The sequence below is a fragment of the Petromyzon marinus genome, chromosome 42 (genome assembly GCF_048934315.1).
Source record: "Petromyzon marinus isolate PM22_M1 ecotype Great Lakes invasive population chromosome 42, UKy_Petmar_22M1.pri1.0, whole genome shotgun sequence".
Classification (NCBI taxonomy): Eukaryota; Metazoa; Chordata; class Hyperoartia; order Petromyzontiformes; family Petromyzontidae; genus Petromyzon; species Petromyzon marinus.
Window position 1 is genome coordinate 789,504 of NC_133708.1, and position 17,373 is coordinate 806,876.

Sequence of the window (17,373 nt, forward strand, 5' to 3'; positions counted from 1 at the left end):
GCTTGGGACACATCCCGGCAGACGTTGCTAGATCTGAAATCGCTGCTATCCTCAAAAACGCTAAGAACTCCATTAGCAACATCAGCTAGGACGAGCGTTTTGAACTCTCTAAATAAAAAAAAAACAGAGATGACATTATCATCCTCTCATCCGACAAGGGCAATGCCACTGTCATCATGGATAAAACCACTTACAACAACAAAATTCAGGACCTTAATGATGGCAGCTATACCAAAATCAACAGAGATCCCACCAATTACCTAGCTACTAAAACCAACAAAATCATCACTAAATCAACTTCTCTAATCGACCAGACCAAGCAGAGTTCCCTAAAACCTTCGGCTGCTAGACCACCCAGAATTTATGGCCTTCCAAAAATCCACAAAGTAGGTATCCCGCTCCGTCCTTTCGTCTCCACGATTAACTAACCCACCTACAAACTGGCCCGATTTCTGTCTGAGACTCTGCTTCCTTTCACTGGCAAGTCCACCTCAGCTGTACTTAACTCAGCTCACTTGGTTTCTCTAAATAAAGACATCTCACTGTCTCCGGATTAATTGCTTGTCAGTTTCGATGTAGTCTCTCTGTCCACCAATGTACCTGTACTTGACACCATTGCAATAATTGAAGACTTGGTCCAACAAGGACTGAATCCAGATGTACCAACTTTGGTAAGGCACTGTCTTACCAACAAATACTTCACCTGGAATGGTACATTCTGCAGACAAAATGAGGGTACCCCAATAAGTTATCCCTTATCGCAAGTGGTAGCGAATGTTTTCATGGAAAATTTTGAGACAGATGCCATCCAGACATCCACCCTACGTCCTTCCTTGTGGAAGAGATACGTAGATGACACGTTTGTCATCTGGCCACATGGCCTGCCAGCACTGAACCAATTTCTCAACCACTTCAATTCCATACACCCGTCTATCAAATTCACCATGGAACTGGAAAAGGATGGCAAGTTACCATTCCTGGATGTTTTGATCGAGAAAAGACCTGATGAATCGTTGGGAAATTCGGTCTACAGGAAAACCACCCACACGGATGCCTATCTAAAGCCTGACTCCCACCACCATCCAGCCCAGAAGAACTCTCTCATCAAAACACTACACCATAGGGCCCGTTGCATCTCCGACCAGCACAACCTAGGCAGTGAGTTGGAGCACGTACACCAAGCCCTCAGGATGAAGGAATACTCGGACCGTACAATCCACAAAGCTGTCTCCCCAGTCGTGCGGAGACAACCTTCTGAGGATCCAACCAAAACCATCACTTGACCGTACATAGCAGGGGTTACCAAAAAGATTTCCAAAATCTTAAACAAACACAAGATCCAGGTTCGTTTCAATACAGTACACAAAATCCGTGATTTAATCCCATCTGTAAAATATGATTCCTGACATGCAATACCCTGGTGTCTACAAACCGAGCTGTGGTTGTGGCAGCAGTTACATTGGGGAAATGAAACGACATGTCTCGGACCGCGTCCATGAACACAAGGCAGATCTAAAACACGGTAGGACCAATACCTCTGCCATTGATGATCATTGATTTAATGCTGTGGGCTCAAACGAAATTGATTTTTCCAAGACGGAGGTACTCTGCAAACCTACCGGCTACCTTCAAAGATTTGTTTATGAAGCCATCCAGATATATAAACACAAACACAACTTCAACCGAGAGGATGAGTACAAACTGAGCAATCATTGGAATGACGTTATTAACCTGGTAAAGTCTTAATTGACTGTGATGTTTCCATCCAACCTGCCTATGTCGGCTGTTACTTTGACTCTCTGTGTCTCTCTCTCTATGCCTCTCTCTTAGATCTCTCATGCTCACATGTCCATTACATTGCACTCTCATGCCTTTGGATTGCACTCTCATGCTCACATGTCTTTTGGATTGCACTCTCATACTCACAGGCCCTTTGGATTAAAACCCATTGGGTTGCACTCCCTCGTCAAGGAGGTCGCTCTTCTTCTTCTTCTTTTCTACAGTTACATGCTAATTTCTCACATTAACATCATGCTAATCCCTCACATTAACATAGCCACTTCCATGCCCTTGTCTAGGATGCTCTCCTAGCTTACTTTTACATGCTAATTTCTCACATTAACATCACTAGCTCTGGCTACTTCTTTATGACCCTTGAGCTACACCCATTTCAAACCTTTTAAAACAGTCTGCCTCAGCAGCAGACCATGCTTTCCCACCTGAAGATGGATGCTTGTGTTGCTCCCAAAACGTCGTGATTCATTTTATTTTATACCTACGTGACTTTACCGAAAGAACCAAAGAGTATTAATGAGGGGGGCTGGTCGACGTGGAATGACGTCACGCGCGTTACACACTGACATTCTTGGGTAAATATAGTAGTAAATGGGTCTATGAGTGTAATTTTATCTATAGGTCTGTGTGTATTATTATGTATGGGTCTGTGTGAGTGTGTAGTGAGTCCAACTGAGTCGCAAACGTTGTCTTAGGGAGCAACACGTTTTATTAAACTATTTGCATAACATATTCAAGGCTATTACCACAACATACTGTGGGGTGGTGACCACCTAATTAACCATTCTACGGCGGAACTAGACACGGTTCCGCTATCCCGGTCCGGACGACAAGCTGGGTCCCGGACCGCGTGGCTGGAGGTTTCTTAAAGTTTGATGTGGATCTCCTGCCTCTCCAACAGTAAGAACCCCGAGTTCCTCACAGGGCCCCCCTTATATCAGGCCGGGCTCAGGCTGGCTCCGCCTCTCACCCCGCCCACCTTCTCGATCTCTTTCGCCCTTGCCCGAAGGCTCTCGAGAGTTCTTCCCGGACCATGTGACCACCCATTGGCCCCCTCCACTGGTGGCCCCCCTCCAGTATCATCCGGTCACATGTCTTCAGGTCAGACAGAGTATCATGCCCCCAACATAACCCTAGCTGGTTGACACTCTCTCGCTCTCTCAACAAGAGCCTGCACCGCACGCTGTGCGTGGTGCCACCACGCTTAACCAGCACCCACCCAAGCCCCCACTAGGGCTGGTACTACACCCCGTGTCCGGAGTGTACACACAACAGAAACATCCTCGCAGGCCCGGCACCACACAGTGACATTCCCAGTCAAGACAAGTGTATTATTAACTATGAGTCTGTAAGTGTAAATGTGTAGTGACATAAATGGAGTCACCATGGCGTTTAGCGCCAGCTACCGTCACAAGAGTGGAGCTGTGTGTCTTGGGCCTCTCTCGGGCACCAGAGTGGGTGGGTATGCCACGGAAGCGGGACCTAGGGGGCATAGTCCTGGTGACAGTAAGAGAGAGGTCGAGTGAGGACGTGACAGTCTGGGTGACCCCAAGAGGGCACGTGACTGGACGAGGTGGCAAGGGGGGGGGGCCCAAAAGGAGGGGAGAGGGACACGTGATGTAGGGGCCAGTCTTCAGAAAGGATCTGGAAGGGGGCATAGCCAAGGGCGGAGCCCGGCCACTCCGCAGCCCATAGAGGCAGAGTCCCGAGCCCGGATCAGGGCTGTCTCTTGGAATCAACCCGCCGGGCTACGTCTCTCCAATCTTCGATCGTCATGTTCGACATTCTGGGTCAGGCAGTACGTTCCTGTCTGACCCGGTTATGTAGTTACCCTGTTGGGGTCTAGTTAACTAAGTGTGTGTTATGTAGTTACCCTGTTGGGGTCTAGTTAACTAAGTGTGTGTTATGTAGTTACCCTGTTGGGGTCTAGTTAACTAAGTGCGTGTTATGTAGTTACCCTGTTGGGGTCTAGTTAACTAAGTGTGTGTTATGTAGTTACCCTGTTGGGGTCTAATTAACTAAGTGTGTGTTATGTAGTTACCCTGTTGGGGTCTAGTTAACTAAGTGTGTGTTATGTAGTTACCCTGTTGGGGTCTAGTTAACTAAGTGTGTGTTATGTAGTTACCCTGTTGGGGTCTAGTTAACTAAGTGTGTGTTATGCAGTTACCCTGTTGGGGTCTAGTTAACTAAGTGTGTGTTATGTAGTTACCCTGTTGGGGTCTAGTTAACTAAGTGTGTGTTATGTAGTTACCCTGTTGGGGTCTAGTTAACTAAGTGTGTGTTATGTAGTTACCCTGTTGGGGTCTAGTTAACTAAGTGTGTGTTATGCAGTTACCCTGTTGGGGTCTAGTTAACTAAGTGTGTGTTATGTAGTTACCCTGTTGGGGTCTAGTTAACTAAGTGTGTGTTATGTAGTTACCCTGTTGGGGTCTAGTTAACTAAGTGTGTGTTATGTAGTTACCCTGTTGGGGTCTAGTTAACTAAGTGTGTGTTATGCAGTTACCCTGTTGGGGTCTAGTTAACTAAGTGTGTGTTATGTAGTTACCCTGTTGGGGTCTAGTTAACTAAGTGTGTGTTATGCAGTTACCCTGTTGGGGTCTAGTTAACTAAGTGTGTGTTATGTAGTTACCCTGTTGGGGTCTAGTTAACTAAGTGTGTGTTATGTAGTTACCCTGTTGGGGTCTAGTTAACTAAGTGCGTGTTATGTAGTTACCCTGTTGGGGTCTAGTTAACTAAGTGTGTGTTATGTAGTTACCCTGTTGGGGTCTAGTTAACTAAGTGTGTGTTATGTAGTTACCCTGTTGGGGTCTAGTTAACTAAGTGTGTGTTATGTAGTTACCCTGTTGGGGTCTAGTTAACTAAGTGTGTGTTATGCAGTTACCCTGTTGGGGTCTAGTTAACTAAGTGTGTGTTATGTAGTTACCCTGTTGGGGTCTAGTTAACTAAGTGTGTGTTATGCAGTTACCCTGTTGGGGTCTAGTTAACTAAGTGTGTGTTATGTAGTTACCCTGTTGGGGTCTAGTTAACTAAGTGTGTGTTATGTAGTTACCCTGTTGGGGTCTAGTTAACTAAGTGTGTGTTATGTAGTTACCCTGTTGGGGTCTAGTTAACTAAGTGTGTGTTATGTAGTTACCCTGTTGGGGTCTAGTTAACTAAGTGTGTGTTATGTAGTTACCCTGTTGGGGTCTAGTTAACTAAGTGTGTGTTATGCAGTTACCCTGTTGGAGTCTAGTTAACTAAGTGTGTGTTATGTAGTTACCCTGTTGGGTTGTTATAATAAACGTGTTGCCTCCCAGTTCAAGTGTGTGCCTCCGTGAAGAACACTACAAATGAATCGATTGGCGGTAGCCCGGGTCACCGCAAAATATTGGTGGGCCGGGCATAGTTTAAGGTTTTTTTTCTGGGAGCATCGCTGGTACTACCCTGTCCTGCCGGAGGGCGACGCTGGGAGCGATGATGAGGACGACGATGTCGATCCCGCCAGCACGACCGTGACCGCCGGCCGTACCAAGAGAGCGCCTGGTGCGCCATTGCCTCCAAGTGGTCTCGCTCCCAAAGACAAGGAGGGTGGCCGCCCCCGTAAGAAGCAGAACGTGCTGGGGAATGACCAGACCATCCTGATGTACTTTCAAAACAAGCAATAAACAGCCGTTGCCACGCACAAATCCCCAGCAGCCCCCCCTTTTTATGGGTGTTTTGCGTGTGTTTTTTATTTCCATATTTGGCGTGCGTATCGGGCTCGGTGACATCTCCCGTCTTCATCGGCCTTCTGGTTTTGGAGTTATTAAGGTTTTGGCACCCCCGGGTCACCGCCAATCGATTCAAATGTATATATGGGTCTGTGTGTGTATTATTATCTATGGGTCTGTGAGTGTATTTTTATCTATAGGTCAGTGTGTGTATTATTATCTATCCCTGGGTGTGTGCCTATATGCATAGTCCTGCGGATTTGTCAACACCGAATACAAGGCTTGACTTAAAGCTTTCGTGACTGCATGAATTTATATTATTTGGGTCTTCGGTAAAGTCACGTAGATAGGTTAAATCAGTGGTGATATTGTTGGTTTTCGTGACGAGGCTGTTGGCTCTACCTCGGTAAACAACCACCACCACAACAACCACCACCACAACAACCACAACCACCACCACAACAACCACCACCACAACAACCACCACCACAACAACCACCACCACCACAACAACCACCACAACAACCACCACCACAACCACCACAACAACCACCACCACAACAACCACCACCACAACAACCACCACAACAACAACCACCACAACCACCACCACAACAACCACCACCACAACAACCACCACAACCACCAGCACGGAGTGGATGATGTCACGCTAGGTGAGAGCACGGGGTGGCTGACGTCATGCTAGGTGATAGCTCGGAGCCGGTAACGTCACGCTCGGTGACTGCATGGAGCGGGTGACGTCACTCTGGGTGAGTGCACGGAGATGACGTCACGCGGAGTGAGTGCACGGAGCCGATGACGTCACGATGGATGAGAGCACGAGCGGTTGACGTCACGATGTGTGAGCGCGGCGCGGGTGACGTGATCGCCACTGGGGTAACAGCGCGGAGCGCATGACGTCACTCGGGGTGAGAGGGCGGCGCGGGCGACGTCACCGCCACCGCGGCCCTGCTTCGGGAACCCCATTGTCCGCGCTCATTGAGAGGCCGCGCCGCGACTCAAAAGAGTGAGTAGTCATACCGCGCTCCCCGCTCCTTGCTCCCCTCGTTCGGACCCCCCCCTCCCCTTAGGCCGTACACTCGAGGCCGCTGGGCCGCGCTCGCGGTGGCGGCAGTGCGCGGGGCACCGGGCCTGACGCGCGGGCCGCTCGCGGCGGACAAAGACCGGGCACCTCGAGCGGCACCCAGGGCCCAAGGCACGCGGGGCCACCGAGCAGGAGGGAGAGGGTACACGGGACCTTGGAAGCAGAGACGCAGAACGCCACTCGCCTAGAATCACGGACCCCGGGCAAGGACCTGGAACCCCAACAGCCAACGCGAGAGAGCAGGAAGGGAGCTTCTACAACTGCGCGGCGCTTTGGCCCACAAACCCTAGACCCCCCCGACACCCTCCCCGCGACACCCCCCCGACACCCTCCCCCCGAAACCCCCCCCCCGACACCCCCCCTCCGACACCCCCCCTCCGACCCCCCCCCTCCGACCCCCCCCCCCCTCCGACCCCCCCCCCTCCAACCCCCCCCCTCCGACCCCCCCCTCCACACCCCCGCTCCACACCCCCACTTGTTTTTTGACCCAGGGTCTCGGAGCTCATGAGCTGTCGAGCGTTTGCCATGTTCAGTGTGGCGAGGGTGATGCCGCTACTTTCCGTAAATCCCCATTAAGTAATTTGTAGGCAACCTTTCAGCATTGCTACGTTTTGGCCAAGCTCGTTTTGTTAATTCGTATTAGCTTTTGGAGGAAAGCTGAGAACCCAGAGGGGAAACCCTTTATAGAACTGGGGGGAGGACGTATCAACTCCACCACACCAGGCGCCCAAGTCGGGAATTGAACCTTCGTGTAATCGCCCACATGCAAGCCCTGCCGTCTCACGACGCAGTGCAGAAAGAAGCTGCATGTTTTATTGAGGGTGCCACGGTGGCGAGATGTTAACAACCTCGCTTGTTATACAAGAAGTCGTGGGTTCGATTCCGACCCAGACACCTGTGTATTTAGAGTTTGCGTGTTCGTCCCCGTAGTCGCGTGGAGTTTTCTCCGGGTCCTCCGGTTTTTACCTCCACATTTACAAACACGCGTTTAGAGTATTTGGCCGCTATAAATTTCAACTGGACGAGCCACTTTGTTGAGCTGTCGTTTGTGATAGCCAGGTCGCTTCTGAAAAAGAGCTATATAGCTAAGTGGGCCTTACTTGGTAAAATAAAAATAGTTTATTTTAGTTGTAGAGGCTATCAATCGTGGACAACAAACAAGGAATATATTTAATGCATATGATATGCACGAATCATGTAACGCTTTCCGACATGCCTTTGTGATGGCAAGTATTTATTTTAATGAATGCATATAACCTGGAATTACATTGATCAGAAACGTAGACATTAACGAAGAAAATATAAAGTGTGCAACATAAATGGAAAGTGTTAGAAATAAGGATGGAGTCGTGGAAGCTTGGAATTGAGTTGAAATACGAGCAGAGGAGTACGTGTGTTAGAAAACATTCAAGATAGACATTTTGATACTACTGTACAGCAGTGCCTAGGACATGATGGTGATAAAAGCATTATGCCCTAGCCACTACTGGCCAGTACGGGCTAGTGAATGATGCTTTTATAAGATATTTATGAACAAGATAATGTTACATGCCTATGATGTCATAGTGCAACTCCTTGGAAAATAATTTATGAAGTTTAGACAAAAATGCAGTTGAGGCCTTTAGGGTCTCTTGGAGCAGGCCTGCTTCGCCTGGCTTCCTGGCCAAGAACGCCACTGCCCGTCCCTTAAATGGGAGCTGGGCGAGACTGCGGTAGGCCCAAGTCTTCATCCTCAGCAATGGTGACGCTATTGCAATGATCAATGTAGTTAATGGTAATATGTTTTCATCAAATATCCACTAGCCCTTTAATAAATGTGCCTTGTTAATAGCAACACAACTATACTAACCCTTAATAACTGTGGGGCGCCACGGTGGCGAGATGTTAACTGCCTCACCTGATATACAGGAGGTCGTGTGCTTGATTCCGACCCTGACGACTCTATACTTGGCGTTTGCAGGTTCTCCCTGTGGTCGCGTGGATATTTCTCCAGGTCCTCTAGTTTTTCCCTCCACATTTAGAAACATGCTTTGAAGTATTTTGGCTGATCGAAATTTCCACATGATGATGAGACACTTCGTTGAGCTATAATTTGTGGCCAGGTCACTTCTAAAAAATAGCTATTTAGCTCAGTAGGCTCTACCTTGCAAAATAAAAATAGTTTAGTTTAATTTACATGAGATAATCTCTCTGAGAGTTATTGTGAACCCCAGTTGCAGACGGACAGCGATGATACACATTAATTATTTCACTCTTAGCTGGAAAACATTCACAAGGAGAAAGGTACTGAGCCTGGGGAAATCGATTTTTGGACCATGTTGAGCTGCAGAGGAAAATTAGTGACCTCTCAATGAGCAAAGGTTGACTGGGGGGCTGGAGCAGGGTTGCTGTTGCCGCTTGCTTGCTGTCGCTGGCGGAACTGTTATTGTGAACCCATTACCCAGGGCTGTCGGCGCGGCTGCAGGCAAACTCACCTAGTTTGTGCTGGAGGCTTTGAGCTGCTTTTCACAACTTGTTTCTCAATCAATATACAGCTGCATGGTCTATTTTTATCGTCTTCCCTTGGTCACAGGATGAGAGCTCTCCCCATCCCTGACCAAACTGCTTTCGTCGTTTTGCTTTTGCACGGTGGTACGATCTCCATGCCAAAGGTACACTGTGTGCATTGATATGTGTACTCTGCTCGGTCACTGGTGCACTTAACTGTCTACATTTGTTCAGTAATACAGGGTAACATGCCTCCGGATACAACTTATCTATTCAGGAAAGCCACGATGAGTCTTTAGACTCTTTTCTCATGAGGGCTCTGTGTTGGATTTTTTTTGTAAAATGTGTTCAGCTCCTTTATGAGTGTGTATACAAGTGGGAGGAAACCGGAGCACCCAGGGAACACCCCAAGTGTGCGAAGGGGCAACACTCTATCCCTGCACAGTTGGAAGCAGATGGCGATTAGTCCATTTAACACGTAGGCTTATGCGACTAATACTATTATTAATAATAATGTTTTTTTTTGGGTCCGATCTCGTAAATATATACGTGTTGGTAACCCACCACCACCCGATGCAGCTAATTATTTAGGTTTGTCACGTAAAGAAAATGTGCCAATTAGTTACTACTTCAGCACACCGGCGCGTTGGAGAGTAAACCCACAACATTTACAAATTGAATATGACATTTCACTGGTAATTACAACCAGCTTCATCAGGCGATTTTTGCCAGAATTGTGAAAAAGGATGACTCCAATTGTGAATGTTGTGCGTTTACTCTCCAAGCTAGGATATGTCACCTCGACACCCACGGGAAGGGAGTTGAACAACATTGGTGCGATCCGCCAATCCTCACCTCCACAGTGCTGGATTACAGGCGTGCATAGCCACCAGTCGCCCAGCTTGTATCCAGACTTTGTGAGGCTATAAGAGATCAGGGTGTTGGTCGCTCTAAGCTCATCATTGTTGCGATCACTAATGTTGAGCTGCACGGATATTTAGCCCCCATTTTTCTTGCGCTTTGTGGTGTTTGGAACTTGTGCCAAGTTACAGCATCTTTTGGGGGGAAAAATGGTATCGCGCTTCGTTTGGTTCACAAGAGCCTCAGGGCACAACAGACAAGTAGCAACCTTAGCCGGCATCTAGAACGACAGACCAGGGACAATAATTGTACAGTTCAGGCTAATTAAATTTAAATAAATAAGCTAATTGCAGCTTCTGCTGAAACCGCTTGCTTGGTGCGGAATAGTAGTGAATGCTGTCAGAAAGTTGTTGACGTTACTTTCCCTTTGTCAACCTATCATTCTTTGACTTAACTTCTTGACGATTTTAACAAGAGATTAAACTGCGTGGCCAACGATCCATGTACGATGCTGCCCATTTTATGCATTAACAGAAGATTTGAATTGCTCATGACGTTTAAACCTAGTGCGGAAAAATACAATAACCATATATTGTTGAACTGTTTGAGGTGGCTTGATCAAATCAACTGCTCCTCAGACCCGTGAGGGTGAATTTGGTCATGTGCACTGCTGAAATACAGTACATACTTTTGTTTCTTTACACTAAACTAATTATAACTGTTATACATTTTACTTCTGCCCTCATTTTACCTTTTACTCACATTATGACAGAATTGGAAAATAATTATTCAACTTCCTAATGCATTATCTTCAGTTCTGTGTGGCTATTCCTAGCTATGTTAAGTGCTTAGAAACATTTGCCAATCCACCAGCATTGGTTCAAGTAAGCCTGACTTTGCTGATAAGACACTGAATGTTGAAATAGGTCCCGAATGTTGGTCTTATTAAACCGTCGGTTCAGGCAAACCAGACTTTGCTGAGGAAACAACTGATATCAAAACCTTATGTTAAACCAATGCTGCAGCAATTCTGCACTACCAGAAGGTTGTGTGGCATTTTCTGTGCAAAAAATAAATTAATTAAAAGCTTTTTTGTGTGGAGGGACAGACTTGTGAATGAGGGCATATTTGTCTGCTTGTTTCGTTTGTTACGAATATTGTAGGTCACTTAAGTTGTCTTTCCCCTACACCTCCAATTAGCACGGTTGGCTACATACGGTGTGAAATAAGTTCAACATGCAAACAGTGGGGCTTCTTTCGCCTATACGAATCGGTGGCAAATATCAAGGCAATGTTGAGCATTTTAAATTACGGGCAAGTTTGGAAAGGCTTCTGATGGCCAGCGGCGCGTCTACCCTCTAGAGGTGGATTGAGTGGCTTTTGGTGTAATCTCTAAGAACACCATTGAGAAACTGAGGTTAGAATAGTCTAATAAAGAATTAAAGCTTTCGTGACTGCGTAAATTACTCATTGGTTTTTTCGGTAAAGTCACATATGTAGGATACCATAAAATTATATTAAAACAAATCAATCACGACGTTTCGACCGCAACACAAGCGATCGTCATCAGGTGTAAAAAACAAATCACGAAGGTAAATACAACAAGAAGATGAGAGACGAGAATTCAACAAAGAAAAAATATGTGATGCACAACCAGTCAGGTCAACAACACAGTTAGACACTTACCTTGCGGACCACGAATTTCAGAAGTGTTAAATTTCGTGTTCAACCTCTGGATTGAACATACCAGCATAGACAGAGTGAACAAATACGAGGTACAAGTCAGAAATACATATACAGAGACACCAAGAGGTAAGGAGAGAAATACCTCCGTGATTTGTTTTTACACCTGATGAAAATCGCTTGTGTTGCGGTCGAAACGTCGTGATTGATTTGTTTTAATATAATTTTATGGTATTCCTACATACGTGACTTTACCGAAAAAACCAATGAGTAATTTATGCAGTCACGAAAGCTCTAATTCTTTTTTATAGTCTTAGCTCTTTCGGTAAAGTCACGTTGAAGGGAAACAATAAAATAATAAAATATATATAAAACAATAAAAATTCTCACGACGTTTCGACCATAACACAAACGGTCGTCATCAGGTGTGTCGGTTTGCATGAATTTATTTATTTTTAAACGGTGTATTTATTTATAAAAAACCGTCAGCGCCACGCGCAGCGATTTGGCAGTTTATTTAGAAGGACGAGTCCATCTATGTTCTGAAAAGAGGAGGGGGGAGACGAAAAATTAAAGTATGCTGTCTGAAAGCCACTGTAAGCGTGAGCAATCAATTAAGACCAGAAATGGTTTATCAAATATTTCCAATGATTGCTAAGCCAGAATCCATCTTCTCGGTTGAAATTGTCTCTGTGTTTGTATATGTGGATAGCCTCATGAACGAATCTCTCATGGTAGCCAGATGGCTTACAAAGAACGTTTGTCCGGGAAAAGTCAATGTCATGTGATCCTACTGAATTATAACAATGATCTGCCACGGCCGAGGTGTTGGTCCTACCGTGTTTAAGGTCTGCTTTGTGTTCACGAATGCAGTCCGAGACATGGCGTTTGGTTTCTCCAATGTAACTACTACCACAGAGGCAACTTAGTTTGTAGACACCAGGGTCCTGTGTGTCCGGAATCACATCTTTTACAGACGGAACCAGATCACGGATTTTATGTAATGTGTTGAAATGGACCTGGATCTTGTGTTTATTCAAGATTTTGGAGATCTTTTTTGTGATCCCCACAATGTAGGGTAAAGTGATGGTTTTGAAAGGCTCCTCAAGAGGGTCCTTCTTCATGGTTTGTGTGATAGCTTTGCGGATTGTATTGTCGGAGTAACCATTAGCCTTAAGAGCTTGGTGTACGTGCTTGAGTTCACTGCCTATGTGTACCTGGTTGGGTATGCATTGGGCTCTATGATACAGAATCTTGATGAGATAATTCTTCTGTGATGGATGGTGGTGGGAATCCGGTTTCAGATAAGCATCCGTATGGGTAGCTTTCCTGTAGACGGAGTGGCTCATTGAACCATCAGGTCTCTTTTTAATTAGGACATCCAAAAAAGGTAGCTTGCCATCTTTTTCGACTTCCATGGTAAATCTGATGGCTGGGTGTATGGAATTGATGTGGTCGAAGAATTGGTCTAGAGCAGGCCGGCCATGTGGCCAGATGACAAAAGTGTCATCCACGTACCTCTTCCATAAGGTTGGGCGCAGAGTGGCAGTCTGGATGGCGTCAGTCTCAAATTTCTCCATGAAAATGTTAGCTATAACCGGAGATAGGGGGGAGCCCATTGGGGTGCCCTCAGTTTGTTTGTAGAAAGTTCCATTCCAAGTGAAGTATGTATTGGGTAAACAGTGTCTCACCAGGGGGGGTACCTCAGTGTTTAGTCCTTGATGAACCAAGTCTTCAATGATTGCGATGGTGTTAGGTACAGGAACCTTGGTGAATAAGGAAACTACATCAAAACTGACAAGCAGGTCGTCTGGGGACAAGGAAATACCCTTGATTGTCGATACCAGGTGAGTAGAATTTTGTACCGCAGAGGTGGTTTTTCCAGTGAAAGGACGCAGGATTTCAGACAAAAAACGAGCCAGTTTGTAGGTGGGGGAGTTGATAGTAGAGACGATGGGACGAAGGGGTGTATCTACTTTATGTATTTTTGGTAAGCCGTATAATCTTGGTGGCCTGGCAGCAGAAGGTTTCAACGAAAACTGTTTAGATTGATCAATTAATGCGGTTGAATCAGAAATAATTTTGTTGGTTTGTGTGACGAGGCTGTTGGTGGGATCTGTTTTTATTTTTGTATAACTACCATTGTCGAGTAATTCTTTAATTTTGTTGTTGTATTCTATTTTATCCATGATGACAGTAGCATTGCCCTTGTCAGCTGAGAGTACTACAATATCATCTCTCTTTTTTAATTTATATAATTCAAAACGCTCATCTTTGCTGAGGTTGCTAGCTGGCATCTTAGCGTTTTTGAGGGTTGCAGCGATTTCAGATCTTGCTACGTCTGCAGCGATGTGACCCAGGCCCCTGAGAGCAACGTCTACTTGGGCAATTATATCATTAACTGGTATGTGTTTAGGTGTGACTGCAAAGTTTAGACCTTTAGCTAAAACGGATTTCAGACCATCGGAAATAGAACTGTTACTGCGATTAATTATGACTTTGTTGACGTCTAACTTTTTGGTGTATGGGTCCGGTCTTTTGTTGAAGAGGAGGTTAAATTTGGAAATCAGATTGTCCTTACATTTGGTCGACATAGTAGCAGCTGAAGATGCAGTCATATTGTCTACATGTTCCCAATCCGATGTGGACATTGTTGCCGTCAATGATAAGTGTGATTTGTAGAGTGTCTTGTCTAACTGATCTAGTTCGGTGCGTGTAAGTCTGATTTTTTCTGAGATAAGAGCTAAGCTAGTTTTGAAAATAATTTGTTTCGCATTAGAAGAAGTTACAGCAGCAGAGGTCAGTGTAAATGCGATTGGTATTACCCCAGAGTCGCAGCATCTCTTCAGAAAGGTGAGAGACTCGATCAGCTGAGCCTTCTTATCCCGGAGACGACCTGCTTGTCAGTTTTGATGTAGTTTCCTTATTCACCAAGGTTCCTGTACCTGACACCATCACAATCATTGAAGACTTGGTTCATCAAGGACTAAACACTGAGGTACCCCCCCTGGTGAGACACTGTTTAACCAATTCATACTTCACTTGGAATGGAACTTTCTACAAACAAACTGAGGGTACCCCAATGGGCTCCCCCCTATCTCCGGTTATAGCTAACATTTTCATGAAGAAATTTGAGACTGACGCCATCCAGACTGCCACTCTGCGCCTAACCTTATGGAAGAGGTACGTGGATGACACTTTTGTCATCTGGCCACATGGCCGGCCTGCTTTAGACCAATTCTTCGACCACATCAATTCTATATACCCAGCCATCAGATTTACCATGGAAGTCGAAAAAGATGGCAAGCTACCATTTTTGGATGTCCTAATAAAAAAGAGACCTGATGGTTCAATGAGCCACTCTGTCTACAGGAAAGCTACCCATACGGATGCTTATCTGAAACCAGATTCCCACCAACATCCATCACAGAAGAATTCTCTCATCAAGACTCTGTATCATAGAGCCCAATGCATATCCGACCAGGAACACATAGGCAGTGAACTCAAGCACGTACACCAAGCTCTTAAGGCTAATGGTTACTCTGACTATACAATCCACAAAGCTATCACTCAAAGCATGAAGAAGGACCCTCTTGAGGAGCCTTTCAAAACCATCACTTTACCCTACATTGCAGGGATCACAAAAAAGATCTCCAAAATATTGAATAAACACAAGATCCAGGTCCGTTTCAACACATTACATAAAATCCGTGATCCGGTTCCTTCTGTAAAAGATGTGATTCCGGACATACAGTACCCTGGTGTCTACAAACTTAGTTGCCTCTGTGGTAGTAGTTACATTAGAGAAACCAAACGCCATGTCTCGGACCGCATTCGTGAACACAAAGCAGACCTTAAACACGGTAGGACCAACACCTCGGCCATGGCAGATCATTGTTATAATTCAGTAGGTTCACATGACATTGACTTTTCCAAGACAGAGGTTCTTTGTAAGCCATCTGGCTACCATGAGAGATTCGTTCATGAGGCTATCCACATATACAAGCACAGAGACAATTTCAACCGAGAAGATGGATTCTGGCTTAGCAATCATTGGAAAGATTTAATAAACCATTTCAGGTCTTAATTGATTGTTCACGCTTACAGTGGCTTTCAGACAGCATACATTAATTTTAGTCTCCCCCCTCTTTTCAGAACATAGATGGACTAGTCCTTCTAAATAAACTGCCAAATCGCTGCGCGTGGCGCTGACGGTTTTATAAATAAATAAATACACCGTTTACAAATAAATAAATTTATGCAAACCGACACACCTGATGATGACCGTTTGTGTTATGGTCGAAACGTCGTGAGATTTTTTTATTGTTTTATATATATTTTATTATTTTATTGTTTCCCTTCAACGTGACTTTACCGAAAGAGCTAAGAATAAGAATTTTTATTGTTTTATATATATTTTATTATTTTATTGCTTCCCTTCAACGTGACTTTACCGAAAGAGCTAAGAATATGAATTACTGCAGTCACGAAAGCTTTAAATAAAAATCTTTAATTCTTTATTAACACACTTCTACGGGGAAGTTACCTTTGCAATTCTGTCCTAAACGTGGTGTGCCCCTTACTTGCTCCTGCCCCCTCCCCCCCGCCTCTGCTACGTTGCAGCCCATGCTTCCTCCTGCTCCTCCCCCCGCTTCTGCGGCTGTGCCCTTTCTCTCTGGCCCCTCCCCTCCACCTTCACTTCTTATTTAAGGCTTCTGTTCATCCGACCCTTTTTTCCTTGCTTCTCTGTCCGTCCTTGCCTCTTGGTGTCTCTGTATATGTACTTTTGATTTGTGCCTCGTATTTGTTCACTCTGTCTATGCTGATATGTTCAATCCAGAGGTAGAACACGAAATTTAACACTTCTGAAATTCGTGGTCCACCAGGTAAGTGTCTAACTGTGTTGTTGACCTGACTGGTTGTGCATCACATATTTTTTCTTAGGTTTGTTGAATTCTCGTCTCTCATCTTCTTGTTGTATTTACCTCCGTGATTTGTTTTTTACACCTGATAAAGATCGCTTGTGTTGCGGTCGAAACGTCGTGATTGATTTGTTTTAATATAATTTTATGATATTCCTACATATGTGACTTTACCGAAAAAAACAATGAGTGAGTTAGAATAGTCTGTTTGATATAAGACCAGCTTCTTATACAGGAGACTGAATTATCCACCTGCATGTTATCCAATTTGTGGATTAACCGCGCACCTGAGAATTTGACAAATTTATAACTTGTGGGTTTTCCCGAAGCCCAAATGAATAATCTCAAAACAGTATTACGTTGTTATTCTTGGAAATGTTTATAGCAAGTCACTTGTTTAAACCATAGAAATGTGTTGCCCCGGTTTATCCAAAATCCACGTGGTCGCCTCTACAGTACAGTTTTTGCTTATCTTTACAATAGTGTGTGGTGGAGTTTTCTTGATTTTGATTGGCGTGGCTCTGCTGTCATCCACTTAGTGGGCCGAGCCTTCTGCGCGGGAGCAGGAAAGTGTTATTATCACTGAGCACACGCAGTGATAGACTACATTTTCTTAACTTAAACAGAATGTATACCTATATTAGTGTTTTTTGGCATAGAGATCTTAGATAAATAGATATTTTTGGATTATCCATGACTTTGAATAATTTGCGTCCGTACTTCCAGTCGTGAGCACGGATAATCGAGAGTCGACTGTGTTTGTAGCATGTCATATTGTGATTCTGTACAGATAGTCTCATCCATTGTCTTGTGTGTACTGTCAGTTGTCGCT

The 17,373-nt window shown here is 45.1% G+C and overlaps 1 protein-coding gene across 4 annotated transcripts in view; it reads left to right on the forward strand.

The window, feature by feature from the left end:
- Window positions 1-6,288: 6,288 nt before the first annotated feature.
- The window catches only part of RAD54L2 (RAD54 like 2), a 112,866-nt gene continuing 101,781 nt past the window's right edge, over window positions 6,289-17,373 (forward strand). For 2 of the 4 annotated variants that reach the window (XM_032969724.2, XM_032969725.2), the window contains exon 1: window positions 6,291-6,510. The gene's annotated coding sequence lies outside the window, so the exon portion shown is untranslated. Of the gene's footprint in view, window positions 6,511-17,373 lie in introns of all 4 variants that reach the window. The other 2 variants (XM_032969726.2, XM_032969727.2) reach the window with 2 other exon arrangements.